Below are 14944 nucleotides of genomic sequence, written 5' to 3' on the forward strand. Positions count from 1 at the left end.
GACGTCGTCTGGATGGCAGCATATGTTGCCAAAACATTTATATATCATTCAGCATTAATGGTGCCTTCACAGATGTGCACGTCACCCATGCCATGTGCACTAATGCCCCCTATACCATCATGAATACTGGCTTTTGAACTGTGAACTGATAACAAGCTGAGTGGTCTTTAGCCTGGAGGACACAGTGTCCATGATTTCCAAAAACAATTTTAAATTTTGATTTGTTGGACCACAGGACACTTTTCCACTTCACCTCAGTCCATTTAAATGAGCTCGGGCCCAGAGAAGGTGGCAGCATTTCTGGATCCTGTTTATGTACAGTTTCTTCTTTGCATTTTAGAGTTTTAACTTGCATTTGTGGATGCAGTGATGAACTGTTTTCACAGACAGTGGTTTTCAGAAGTGTTTCTGAGCCCATGCAGTGATTTCCACTACAGCTTGGTAGAATTGGTTTGCAATTGAACATGACTAAACTGGGCAGGAAATTGTACAAATCCTAAAAGCTTTGCTTCTTCACTTTAGACTGTGAGTTCCTCAGGGTTCAGTAATGGGTCCTGCTGACTTCATGCAAGCCTTGGCACACCATGGCTGTTTCCTTGTTGCCTTGTATTAAATCAATAACACTCTACTGAGACTGGATTGTGCGTAGATTGAAAAAAATGTTCACAAAACTCAAACCCTAAATAAATGCAGTTCTTCAGAGACGGGAAAATAGCAGTGTCGCTCCAAAGTAGTAAAAAAAGTAGTAACAAAAAAGTAACTAGTAAAAATGCTGAAAAGTAATGGCCAGATTAATACATATATTACTCAATGAAGTGATATTCTTTGGCCTAAATTCAAATGACGGTGTCAGAACACAAGTAATTGGACAGTAACACCATTCTAGTTTGGGTCTACACTCCAGCAAACTGAATTTGAAATGAAATAATGAGTATGAAGTTGATGTCAGCTATAATTTTGAGTATTTACTTCTATATTAGATAAACCACACATGTGGCACATACACTCATTTTAGAGAAACATAAATAAGTAGTGGAACCACAAGTAATTAGCTCAGTTGTTTCATTTGCATCATTAGTTGAAGAGCTAACAAAAGGTCTAAAGTTGATTCTAGATGTGGCGTTTGCCTTTGCAGTTTGCTGCTGGAGCCTATCAACACAAAATTTACAACACGGCTGCCAAAAACCTGGTATGGAATATTCTAATGAGGAGACGACGATAAGGCACCTGTTGTGCTTTATAGCCTGTTGTTGATCCTGTGTTAGGAATAGATGAAAGGGTCTCACGTCTTCCCTTCCTGTCCTGATGTAACAGAAAGAGGGGCTGGTTTCTGAGTGAAGCTGGACATTTCTAACGAAATCAATGTTTACTCCAGAGACGTAACCACAGTTTCCTTTTTTGGGAGGCATTATGTCCAAGAGAATTCACTATAGACAGGTTGACAGCCACCAACTAGCCTTCTTGCCTTCCTCACTGCAGAAAAAATACACATTTCAGCCACGATTGCTGATTGCGTTTAAGTGCTTATGATAGCAGACAGCAGATTTCTGCAGGTATTAGCTAATTAGTTCTGCCTTTCATAGCACTAGGCATTGATGTATGGCACAAATGGTCTAAGACTGTGAATTTCCTGGCTTTTTTTTCACAATATTCCACTTTTTCTCAACACAGTCAACTTTACAACTTACCTAGCCCAATAGCTAGTTAGTGAAGATCAAAGAAGAACATTGGAAGTAACCTTGGTAACACTTTATTTGGAGTGGTCATTGTAGATGAGTAATAACTCTTAATAGATTATCAGTAACACATCAATATCAGTGAAGTAGCAATAGTGAAGTATCTGAATACAGTGAAGTAAATATCTTGAAGAGGTTCTGTTGATACATCACTTTAATGTTCTGCTGAACCAGTTGGTAGAGCACATTCTCAGTGTGTCCCAGTTCAGGGGCTGGATCCTTTGAAGGATGGTCTATGAAGGCGTGTCCTTCAAAGGCTGCTTAGACTCGTGAAGGCTGAACTGAAATGAGACGGTCTGCCCTACGGCGGATTTCCTGTTTTAGTCACAGCACCGCTGTTCCCGCCCTAATCGCTGCACCACAAAACGTCGCTCCTGTCAAGTTCTTTTAAAGTTCTTTAAAGACGGAGCCACAAACTTTGATTTTAGTTTATTTTTTCATTTATTAGAGCTGGAGATGCTCCTCCGCCGGCTTAACTTATATTTAAGAGTGAACTCTTCAGCCGCCATTCGCTCCTCTGCTGATGCCGCCATGTTCTTCAATCCTCGCTGAGACACAGTGAACCTCGGCATATGTTCCTTCGTTGCCATGGAAAAGAAGGACACATTTATCGGCTGCATAGGAAGGAACCTTCGAAATGGGACAGTCTAGTCACACTGCTGTGATGCAGTCGGCCTTCAAATGCAGCCTCCGAAGGACGCAGCACCTGAATTGAGACACACGGTTTGAGTCACTTTATATGCCACAAAGTGCCATCTCGACCGTTTGGTAGACTTGAACATTTTAAAAATTGTGGGGTCAAAAAAACGAAAAAAAAAAAACACCAATTGTTTTTATTATTGCCCCAAACAAATAAAAAATACAAAATATAAAACTCCATTGCTTTTTTCTTGGTGAGGACATTAAAGGGTTAAATAGATGTGTTGTTAATATGTTACTTCCCTTACACAAAACCTAACCTTACCAACGTTAACCTAAACCTAACCCTCACCCTGGCCCTAATCCTAATCCTAACCTTAACCTCAACCCAAAACCTAATCCTAACCCTAACCCTTGCCCTAATCCTAATCCTAACCTTAACCTCAACCCAAAACTAATCCTAACCCTCACCCTCATATGTGTTTGACATGTTTCTGAGAGTCTGTTGGGTGTTTGTTTAATCTAAATAGACATGAGAGCATAAGAATGCAAGGATTCCTGCAAAATGTATCCAAATTACATTTTTGCAATATTTGCTTTGAAATTAGAGGATTTTCTTTTTTAAATGTTGGAAACCTGGTTTCCAGGTGGGACTATCTAGGCCCCCCTAGGCCCCCCCACCCCACAGCCATGCCTTTAGTTTACTCAGGTTTCCTTTAGACCTTTCTTATATTTCTGACAGTGTGTAGATGTAGACTGTGCAAATTCAAGTACTACCCCCTTCGAGATAAAGGAGGTGAAAGGGTGGGTTTTTCAAGCGATGCCATGTTTTCATTCCCAGGAGAACATTTTTAGCAGATGGTTCTTTAAAGAACCATTTTTTTTATTTGAGTTGTGTGAGTGTGAAATGGAAGCTTTAGTGAAAGTTCTGCCACAAATGCTACTTCATTCATTCATTGGTTCTGACCAATCACGGGTTGGCCTACGCCAAAGACCTTTAATTTCTACTGAATTGTTATCTTTCAACTTGTAAAATCTATTGAGGAGATAAAAAACCATCCTCCTTCACTCTTGCCCCCTGGATCTTTCTGGCAGAACTTTTTCATAAAGTCTCTACATGATCTAAATGTTCTATACAAAGTTAAATGTCTTTCCTAGAACAATGTCCAGGCCAAGAACCACTTAGGAACATTTTTATCAGTGCACCTTAAGCCTAATAACACCGGGCCTCATTCACCAACGGTTTTTAGGAAAAAACTTCTTCTTAAAATCCTCTTACACAGTTTCCACCAAGATCCCACCAGTGTTCTCTTATGTGGGATATGTTCTTAGGTAAGAATCTACACACACTGAAGAGCACAAAGGTGAGAACAGTTCTGCGCTTAAAGAACACGTCATGAATCTGACGTAGGACCTTTTTAGGAACACATTTAAGAACAAACTTAGGGAGATACTGGAGAATGAGGCCCAGTGTGCTCTCCACACTTTTACACATCCATAATGACTGAACTGAACCGAACTGAATCGAACTGATCTGAAGATCCTATAAGACCAGCACAGTTGGTGTGAGATCTTCCCTAATGTTTGATCTGAAATGTCAGTTTCATTATCTTCTCCTCACATTCTGTTTGTATTACCCATCAGCATTTGGTCACGCAGACAGCTCTATTCCAGCCTCGACCACCCTTCGCGCGTTACCTTTGTAATATTTAATAGCTCTTGGACGACATAAACAAATCCAATACCGAAACAAAAAGAGCTGGCTTTCATTCAGCCGAGCTGCAGTCTGTCTCACGGCAAGATTTTCATGGCGTGATTAATTATTGCTCTCATGTGCAAACAACGGTTAAAAAAAATCAGTACGGAGCAGAACTTGCCAACAATCACAGCTTGCTGGGAGCCAATTAAGGAGCACTTTGCAATCAAAATGTTCTACAGTGGATAAGAAAGAAAAGTTTTAGCAAGTTCAGAATGCTTTCTTTTTTTTTCCATTATTTATTTTCTTTTTGCTGAGAAAGCACTGGTGGGCTACAGTGTGTGCTCATGAACAGAAAAGACCAGAAGTTCAGAAAGAATGATGCAATTCCAGAGCACTGTATCAAGCTGTAGAGCAAGTAGTGCAGATAAAAATCACACCAGCCACTTTATTAGAAATATGCCTATCTTCCTGCAACCCTCAGACTGTGTAACTCTGCGCCCTAATTCATCTGTTCCCCACGCATCACTGTACATCTACGTATCATCTGCACTGCACTGGTCATGCTCTTTTGCACAACACTGTATTTTCCAGCAGTGCAGCACTGGGTCCTTTATTTATGACTGTGCAATAATACTGCAACTGTAAACTACCTCATCTGTGGACTACTGTAATATTAATAACTGTAACTGTGACTCCAGTACTTTACATATATGAGTGTATCACCCATACCGTACACTATATGGACAAACGTATTGGGACACCTACACATCACACCTACAGGAGCTTTTATAACACCCCATTCTAAATCCATAGGCAGTAATATGGAGCTGGTCCCCCTTTGCAGCTCTAACATCTTCCACTCTTCTGGGAATCTTTTAAAAGATGTTGGAGAGTCTATGGGAATTCGTGTCCATTCATCCAGAAGATCATTTGTGAGGTCAGACACTGATGTTGGACGAGAGGGTCTGGCTCACAATCTCTGTTCTAGTTCATCCCAAAGGTGTTGGATGGGGTTGAGGTCAGGGCTCTGTGAGGGTCAGTCAAGTTCTTCCACACCAAACTCACCCAGTCAGGCCTTTATGGAGCTGCTTTGTGCACTGGGGCTCAGTCATGCTGGAACAGAACAGGTTCTTCCCCAAACTGTTCCCACAAAGTTGGAAGTGTACAATTGTCCAAAATGTCTTGTTCTGCTGAGTCATTAAGATTCCCTTCCCTGGAACTAAGGGTTCTAGACCAACCGCTGAAAAACAGCCCCATATTATCACCCCTCCTCCACCAAACTTTGCTCTCAAAAATCGCAGTCAACTTTTTTGAGTTTAAAAGTTGCACCATTGACTTTTGTAACTGAGAAATTGCACAACTGATTTTTTAACACTTAGAAGTTGCACAATTCTTTTTAACTCTTAGAAGCTGAATTGCTGACTTTTTTAACTCTTAGAAGTCACACAATTGACAGTTGTAACTCAGAAATCGTACAACTGACTTATGAACTCTCAGAAGTTACTCTGTTGGTTTTTAAGTCCTAAAAGTCACACTTTTGACTTTTTCTAAACTCTTAGATGTTGCATTTTTGACGTTTTAAACCCCTAGCAGTCACACAACTGACTTTTTTAAACTCTTTGTAGTCGCACTATTGACTTTTTTAAACTCTAGAAGTCACATGACTGACAGTTGTACCTCAGAAATTGCGAAACTGACTTTTGAACTCTTAGAAGTTGCTCTGTTGGCTTTTTATTTTAACCCGTAAAAGTCACACCATTTACTTTTTTTAACTCTTAGAAGTTGCACTTTTGAATTTTTAACCCCTATAAGTCACACAACTGACCATATAACTCGCAAAAATCACAATGTCGACTCTTTTAACTCTGAAACTTCACTAAATTGTGGCAGAGGTGGCGTCCTATGACAGAGCCATGTTTAAAGTCACTGAGCTCATCAGTATGATCTATTCGACTTGCTAGTGTGAGTGTGGCAGAAATACTCGAATTCAATAATTCAATAATTTTCGTATTCTATTTTATTATTTTTACCTTACTTATGTGTATTCTATGTTTGACCTGTATGTACACTAGAATGCTCTAATTTCCCTTTGGGGGTTAATAAAGTGTTATCTTACCTTGTAGGTCATGCTGGTGGAGACTCATGTCAGTTTGTGACCAAAGAGACTCACTTGGTTGGATATTTTTGGTTGGCTGCCACACTCAATCCACCAGTGACACTGACAAGTATAAAGCCGTCTGGTTCCTATTATCACCATTGTAAACAATCCGGCTTGGTAAGTTTCTCTAGAACAGAGCATTTCACACCAAACCACTCTAAACGACTCTGTTTACATCTTAACCATTAATTATGCAGTGATGTAGAAAAGCTGGTGTAACTCCTCTTTAATTCTTTGTTTGTAGGAACCTCTTAAAACCCTTAAAGGCTTGTTTATTTCTAAAACCTACACGGTCATGTACAAATGAATTACGTTTTTGGTACATAAACCCACACGGATGTCATATGTGGACCTCAGGGAAATAATAATGATTAAATACCAGTAAAATGTAGGATGTTAAAATGTTAGTCAGATTTTTATCATAGCTTGTGTAACCCCGCTAGGAAAGGCACCGAGTTCCTTTGAATTCGTCAGATATGGCCAGTGATTTCCAGCAAATTCTGCATTTGATCATATGTCATATGAGAACACAGGCCGCCCAATGAGGAACCAGATGAAGGAAGCAGAAGGCAGCCCACATGCTATCCTATTAAAAAATTCCTCCTACTAGACTAATGATCGCTGCTTGCAGCCTCCTTCTCATTTGAAATGATCAGAGAATTAGATAGAATAATTTAAGATAACTGCTTCTTTGGAGTTGTTTACTAGAGTAATCAATTATGGGATGTCACCCTGGGTCCGTGCTGCCTTTAGTAAAACCACACAGGCAGTGAAAGCGCCGGAAGCAAGCAGATGCTTGGAACAATATTTTTAGGATTGCTTTGTTTTTCATCCAGCTGAGTCATCTTCAGTTTTTTAAAGTATTTTATCACTGTTATCCTTTATAACTCTTAGTTAAGTCACACTACTGACCTTTGAATCCTGTTGGGAGTCGCACAACTGACTTTTTAACTCTTAGTAGTCACATGATTGATTTTTTTAACTCTTAGAAGTTGCGCTATTGACTCTTGTTGCTCAGAAATTGCACAGCTGACCTCTTTAAACCCTTTGAAGTCGCACTATTGACATTTAACTTTTAGAAGTCACACAATTGACAGTTGTAGCTCGAAAATCGCACAACTGACTTTTGAACTCTCAGAAGTTACTCTGTTGGCTTTTAACTCCTAAACGTCACGCCTTTGACTTTTTTTTAACTCTTAGCAGTTGCACTTTTGACTTTTTAAACCCCTAGCAGTCACACAACTGACTTTTTTAAACTCTTAGAAGTCACACGATTGACTATTTTTTAAACTCTTAGAAGTCACACGATTGACAGTTATACCTCAGGAATTGCAAAACTGACTTTTGAACTCTTAGAAGTTGCTCTGTTGGCTTTTTGTTTTAACCCCTAAATATAACACCGTTGACTTTTTTTTAACTCTCAGAAGTTGTGCTTTTGACTTTTTAACTCCTATAAGTCACACAACTGACTTTATAACACCCAGAAGTCGCATTATCAACTTTTTTAACTCTGAAAAGTTGCACTATTGACTTTTGTAACTTTGCACAACTTTTTTTAACTTTTAGAAGTCACACTGCTGACTTTTTTAACTGTTAGAGGTCACACAGTTGACTTTTGTAATTCAGGAATTGCACAACTGACTTTTAAACCCATAGACGTCACACTGCTGACTTTTTAACTCTTAGAAGTTGTGCTTTTTACCTTTTAACCCCTAAAAGTCACACAACTGTCTTTTTAACTCTTAGAAGTCGCACTGCTGACTTTGTAACCTACAGCTGCAGCTGTTGTTGAGGGTTAAGCACTAATGCCACGTATGTTCCTCAACATGTATAAAGTCTGACACCCAATGATAATGTGCACAATACACCGAGGATTTTTTAAGGGCTGACTTTCATGTAATGACTCCAAACAATTTTTTCTGCAACTTGTGGTGAGTCTTGAAGCTTAAAGCCAGACAGATAATTAGTGTGTCTTGATTGCCATACCCATATGTCTATATCATCTGTCTGACCACATCAAACGTTTGATCATTACAATCTTGCAATGGGACTAATCTGCCAGCGGAACGTAAATAGTAGGCGGTGACAAACAGCGCGGCGTGAAAAGGAAGCAGAAAAGCTCCCACGAAATTACCCCTCACTCGTAAAAGCACCAGATCAATGGCAGCAGCTTTTTCAGCCAACACAAGCCCACACGTATGACTCCACCATATAGCTGAAATTGTGACCGAGCGCCGCGGTCAGTATATCAGCCATTATCGCATCGATCCTGGCCAGTTTGCCGTTGATTGTCTCGGACAGAAATGGGGCATTAGATTAGAGTCTGTCCGTCCCCTGACCATTTTCCATCTCCTGTTCGGTCACGTTGGCCCAAATTTGTCAATGAGTTCATTGTTGCAGTCTCTCGCGATCAGGAACACAGTGGACCAGAGCAGGACCAACATCTGAGCTTATTGATCCAACTGCCTCAAACGCTCTTCTGATATGTATCACATCAGGCCTCTTATCAGTGACTTGCAGGCCCTGTGTGTGGATTTAATTGGAAAAAAGTCTGCATTAAACTCAACTTTATAGGAATAAGCCCCCCGTAAGCTCTTCAGGGGGGACTTCTGCTTTTATTCTTATTCATACCGTTGAGTTTGAGGTCACTCTGAAAGGCAAGGAAGATTCAGATTTGTGTATTAGAGTCCTTTTTTATGGGACACTGACCTTTTTGTTCTGGCATCACTTGATGGACAGACCTATAATGTGGTGGATCTGGGTCTTCTTGGTTAATAAAACCAGTCCTAGATCAATGAAAAGCATGGTCAGTGAATAAAGGAATACTCTAGAGCAGTGGTCACCAGCCCTGGCCCTGGAGATCTACCTTCCTGCAGTCCAGTTCCAACCCCAATCTGCCACATATGCTCCAGCTAATTAGCTTCTATAGAAGCTCCTGATTGGCTGGATCAGAGGCCTTAGTCTTATCAGATAAATGGTGGGCAGCTTGTTGGATGCAGGTTAGATCTCCAGGAGGAGGGTTGGTGACCACCGCTGAGGTTTGCCGTCCTAACCGGTACACCGCTGATGACCACACGCGGTCATTTCAACACATGAGCCTGGGCTTACAAAGAGATGAGCACTCGGTGACGCCAGCAGGCTGATGCTGAAGTCCATGTTTTCCAAGCGATTCCAGAGGGAAGAGTCTGTGGTCATTCACTACCAGCGCAGTGATGTGGGCGGAGTTTTACAGGCTTTATTCAGACTGACCTTAGGAAAAGTAACCAAACTGCTCTCTCACTGTGGAGCTCCAGCATCCAACAGCAGAGCCAAACTGCATTAGAGCAGCTTTGCTCTGATGGTGTTCTGATGGTTTTCTGATGGTGTTCTAATGGTGTTCTAATGGTTTTCTGATGGTGTTCTAATGAATTTCTGATGGTGTTCTTGTGGTTTTCTAATGGTTTTATGAGGTGTTCTAATGGTGTTCTAATAGTTTTCTAATGGTGTTCTAGTGGTGTTCTAAAAGTGTTCTAATGGTGGTCTAATGGTTTTCTAGTGTTGTTCTAATGCTGTTCTGATAGTTTTCTGATGGTGTTCTAATGTTCTGATGGTTTTCTGGTGTTGTTCTGGTGGTGTTCTAATGGTGTTCTGGTGGTGTTCTAATGTTGTTCTGATGGTGTTCTTGTGGTGTTCTGGAGATGTTCTAATGGTCAGATGGTGTTCTAGTGGTATTCTAATGTTCTGATGGTTTTCTGATGGTGTTCCAATGTTGTTCTGGTGGTGTTTTATTAGTGTTCTGATGATATTCTAATGATGTTCTAATGTTTTTGTGATAGTGTTCTGATGATTTTCTGATGATTTTCTGGTGTTGTTCTGGTGGTGTTCTAATGGTGTTCTAATGTTGTTCTGATGGTGTTATAATGTTGTTCTAATGTTGTTCTAATGTTGTTCTGATGTTGTTCTAATGTTGTTATGATGGTGTTCTAATGGTGTTCTAATGTCATTCTGATGTTGTTCTAATATTGTTCTGATGTTGTTCTAATGTTGTTATGATGGTGTTCTAACGGTGTTCTAATGTCGTTCTGATGGTGTTCTGGTGGTGTTCTAATGTTGTTCTGATGTTGTTCTAATATTGTTCTGATGTTGTTCTGATGTTGTTCTAATGTTGTTCTGATGTTGTTCTAATGTTGTTATGATGGTGTTCTAATGTTGTTCTAATGTTGTTCTGGTGTTGTTCTAATGTTGTTATGATGGTGTTCTAATGGTGTTCTAATGTTGTTCTGATGGTGTTCTGGTGGTGTTCTGATGTTGTTCTAATGGTGTTCTAATGTTGTTCTGATGATGTTCTAATGTTGTTCTAATGTTGTTCTAATATTGTTCTGATGTTGTTCTAATGTTGTTCTAATGTTGTTCTGATGTTGTTCTAATGTTGTTATGATGGTGTTCTAATGGTGTTCTAATGTTGTTCTGATGGTGTTCTGGTGGTGTTCTGATGTTGTTCTAATGGTGTTCTAATGTTGTTCTGATGGTGTTCTAATGTTGTTCTAATGTTGTTCTAATATTGTTCTGATGTTGTTCTAATGTTGTTCTAATGTTGTTCTGATGGTGTTCTAATATTGTTCTGATGTTGTTCTAATGTTGTTCTAATGTTGTTCTGATGTTGTTCTAATGTTGTTATGATGGTGTTCTAATGGTGTTCTAATGTTGTTCTGATGGTGTTCTGGTGGTGTTCTGATGTTGTTCTAATGGTGTTCTAATGTTGTTCTGATGATGTTCTAATGTTGTTCTAATGTTGCTCTAATATTGTTCTGATGTTGTTCTAATGTTGTTCTAATGTTGTTCTGATGTTGTTCTAATGTTGTTATGATGGTGTTCTAATGGTGTTTCAATGTTGTTCTGATGGTGTTCTAATGGTGTTCTGATGTTGTTCTGATGGTGTTCTGGTGGTGTTCTGATGATGTTCTAATGTTGTTCTAATGTTGTTCTAATATTGTTCTGATGTTGTTCTAATGTTGTTCTAATGTTGTTCTGATGTTGTTCTAATGTTGTTATGATGGTGTTCTAATGGTGTTCTAATGTTGTTCTGATGGTGTTCTGGTGGTGTTCTGATGTTGTTCTAATGGTGTTCTAATGTTGTTCTGATGATGTTCTAATGTTGTTCTAATGTTGTTCTAATATTGTTCTGATGTTGTTCTAATGTTGTTCTAATGTTGTTATAATGTTGTTCTGATGTTGTTCTAATGTTGTTATGATGGTGTTCTAATGGTGTTCTAATGTTGTTCTGATGGTGTTCTGGTGGTGTTCTGATGTTGTTCTAATGGTGTTCTAATGTTGTTCTGATGATGTTCTAATGTTGTTCTAATATTGTTCTGATGTTGTTCTAATGTTGTTCTAATGTTGTTCTGATGGTGTTCTAATATTGTTCTGATGTTGTTCTAATGTTGTTCTAATGTTGTTATAATGTTGTTCTGATGTTGTTCTAATGTTGTTATGATGGTGTTCTAATGGTGTTCTAATGTTGTTCTGATGGTGTTCTGGTGGTGTTCTGATGTTGTTCTAATGGTGTTCTAATGTTGTTCTGATGATGTTCTAATGTTGTTCTAATGTTGTTCTAATATTGTTCTGATGTTGTTCTAATGTTGTTCTAATGTTGTTCTAATGTTGTTCTGATGGTGTTCTAATGGTGTTCTAATGTTGTTCTGATGGTGTTCTGGTGGTGTTCTGATGTTGTTCTAATGGTGTTCTAATGTTGTTCTGATGATGTTCTAATGTTGTTCTAATGTTGTTCTAATATTGTTCTGATGTTGTTCTAATGTTGTTCTAATGTTGTTATAATGTTGTTATGATAGTGTTCTAATGTTGTTATGATGGTGTTCTAATGGTGTTCTAATGTTGTTCTGATGGTGTTCTGGTGGTGTTCTGATGTTGTTCTAATGGTGTTCTGATGTTGTTCTGATGTTGTTCTAATGTTGTTCTGATGTTGTTCTAATGTTGTTATGATGGTGTTCTAATGTTGTTCTAATGTTGTTCTGATGTTGTTCTAATGTTGTTATGATGGTGTTCTAATGGTGTTCTAATGTTGTTCTGATGGTGTTCTGGTGGTGTTCTGATGTTGTTCTAATGGTGTTCTAATGTTGTTCTGATGATGTTCTAATGTTGTTCTAATGTTGTTCTAATGTTGTTCTGATGTTGTTCTAATGTTGTTATGATGGTGTTCTAATGGTGTTCTAATGTTGTTCTGATGGTGTTCTGGTGGTGTTCTGATGTTGTTCTAATGGTGTTCTAATGTTGTTCTGATGATGTTCTAATGTTGTTCTAATGTTGTTCTAATATTGTTCTGATGTTGTTCTAATGTTGTTCTAATGTTGTTATAATGTTGTTCTGATGTTGTTCTAATGTTGTTATGATGGTGTTCTAATGGTGTTCTAATGTTGTTCTGATGGTGTTCTGGTGGTGTTCTGATGTTGTTCTAATGGTGTTCTAATGTTGTTCTGATGATGTTCTAATGTTGTTCTAATATTGTTCTGATGTTGTTCTAATGTTGTTCTAATGTTGTTCTGATGGTGTTCTAATATTGTTCTGATGTTGTTCTAATGTTGTTCTAATGTTGTTATAATGTTGTTCTGATGTTGTTCTAATGTTGTTATGATGGTGTTCTAATGGTGTTCTAATGTTGTTCTGATGGTGTTCTGGTGGTGTTCTGATGTTGTTCTAATGGTGTTCTAATGTTGTTCTGATGATGTTCTAATGTTGTTCTAATGTTGTTCTAATATTGTTCTGATGTTGTTCTAATGTTGTTCTAATGTTGTTCTGATGGTGTTCTAATGGTGTTCTAATGTTGTTCTGATGGTGTTCTGGTGGTGTTCTGATGTTGTTCTAATGGTGTTCTAATGTTGTTCTGATGATGTTCTAATGTTGTTCTAATGTTGTTCTAATATTGTTCTGATGTTGTTCTAATGTTGTTCTAATGTTGTTATAATGTTGTTATGATAGTGTTCTAATGGTGTTCTAATGTTGTTCTGATGGTGTTCTGGTGGTGTTCTGATGTTGTTCTAATGGTGTTCTAATGTTGTTCTGATGATGTTTTAATGTTGTTCTAATGTTGTTCTAATATTGTTCTGATGTTGTTCTAATGTTGTTCTAATGTTGTTCTGATGATGTTTTAATGTTGTTCTAATGTTGTTCTAATGGTGTTCTAATGTTGTTCTGATGGTGTTCTGGTGGTGTTCTGATGTTGTTCTAATGGTGTTCTAATGTTGTTCTGATGATGTTTTAATGTTGTTCTAATGTTGTTCTAATATTGTTCTGATGTTGTTCTAATGTTGTTCTAATGTTGTTATAATGTTGTTATGATGGTGTTCTAATGGTGTTCTAATGTTGTTCTGATGGTGTTCTGGTGGTGTTCTGATGTTGTTCTAATGTTGTTCTAATGGTGTTCTGGTGGTGTTCTAATGGTGTTCTAATGTTGTTCTGATGGTGTTCTAATGGTGTTCTAATGTTGTTCTGATGGTGTTCTGGTGGTCTTCTAACTTGACCAGAGTCGGACACAATTTAGTACAAATCTGATATAATCTGACATGCTTTGAGTCCAAAACTGACCAAGTTTAAGAAAACCCTGTCTGAAACTGACCTGAACCCACTCGACATCGGCCAACGTGCCAGATAAAACCTGAATAAGAGAGCGGCAGTAAAATTACCGCATAGCAGCACTCAGCTGGCTTTACATCATAGATAAATACAGGGGTGGACAGTAAGGAAGTAAATTATCATTACTGTACTTTAGTTTTTTCGTGTATCTGTACTTTACTGATGTTTTTCCATTTTGGGCGACTTTTTACTTTCACTCCACCACATTTCAAAGTCTAATATCTCACTTTTTACTCCACTACATTATGAGAAATCTGTCGTTCCTTTTGGTTTATGTGTGTATAAAAACATAACGTCAAAACAAAAGAAGCGCAAAACAAGAGCACCAATCAGGGCACAGTGGTCACTTTGTTTTGAGCTGGTTTTGACCTGTTGGTCATACCGACCCAGTGCAGCACACGGTTCAACATCAGTGCAACTAACCTAACTTTGTGTAAATAGACCACAATATAGAAATATGTACTCATATGCAGTTGTTGCCCTGCGATGGACTGGCGACCTGTCCAGGGTGTATCCTGCCTTCCGCCCAATGACAGCTGGGATAGGCTCCAGCACCCCACCGCGACCCAGAAGGATAAGCAGTTTAGATGATGCATGTATGTATATATATGCAGTTGTGACTGACGTGTCTTTTTTCTGAATTTATATAAACACATTTCATTTTATAGTAAATTAGTTTTGGCTAGTTTCTGTTTATGAACAGAGACCTACAGATGCAGTTTAGTAAAGGAAACTCATTTGTGAATCTGAGTTTAAAGTTTTTATTAAACTTGCAACTAAGTTGCAAATAAATCTTAAACTGAAACTTTGCTTGTTTGTAAAGTGATTTCAGAGCCACTCAGTTCTACCTGATGGAAACTGTTTGCCTTCAGTGTTTTGTGCTTATGATAATTTTAATAGACACCAGCGTCACTAATTAATGACATTCTATTAAAAGACTGGTTTACCAAGAGAGACACTGGAGTATTTTCACCTAGAATGAGTTAATGAAGCAGAGTCTTGTTATAAAAATGATAACAGGACATCAGAGCCATAATTAATCTTTTAGTACTTTTACTTTTGATACTTAAGTACATTTGAAGGTGA

Source organism: Colossoma macropomum, unplaced genomic scaffold, assembly GCF_904425465.1.
Source record: "Colossoma macropomum unplaced genomic scaffold, Colossoma_macropomum, whole genome shotgun sequence".
Classification (NCBI taxonomy): Eukaryota; Metazoa; Chordata; class Actinopteri; order Characiformes; family Serrasalmidae; genus Colossoma; species Colossoma macropomum.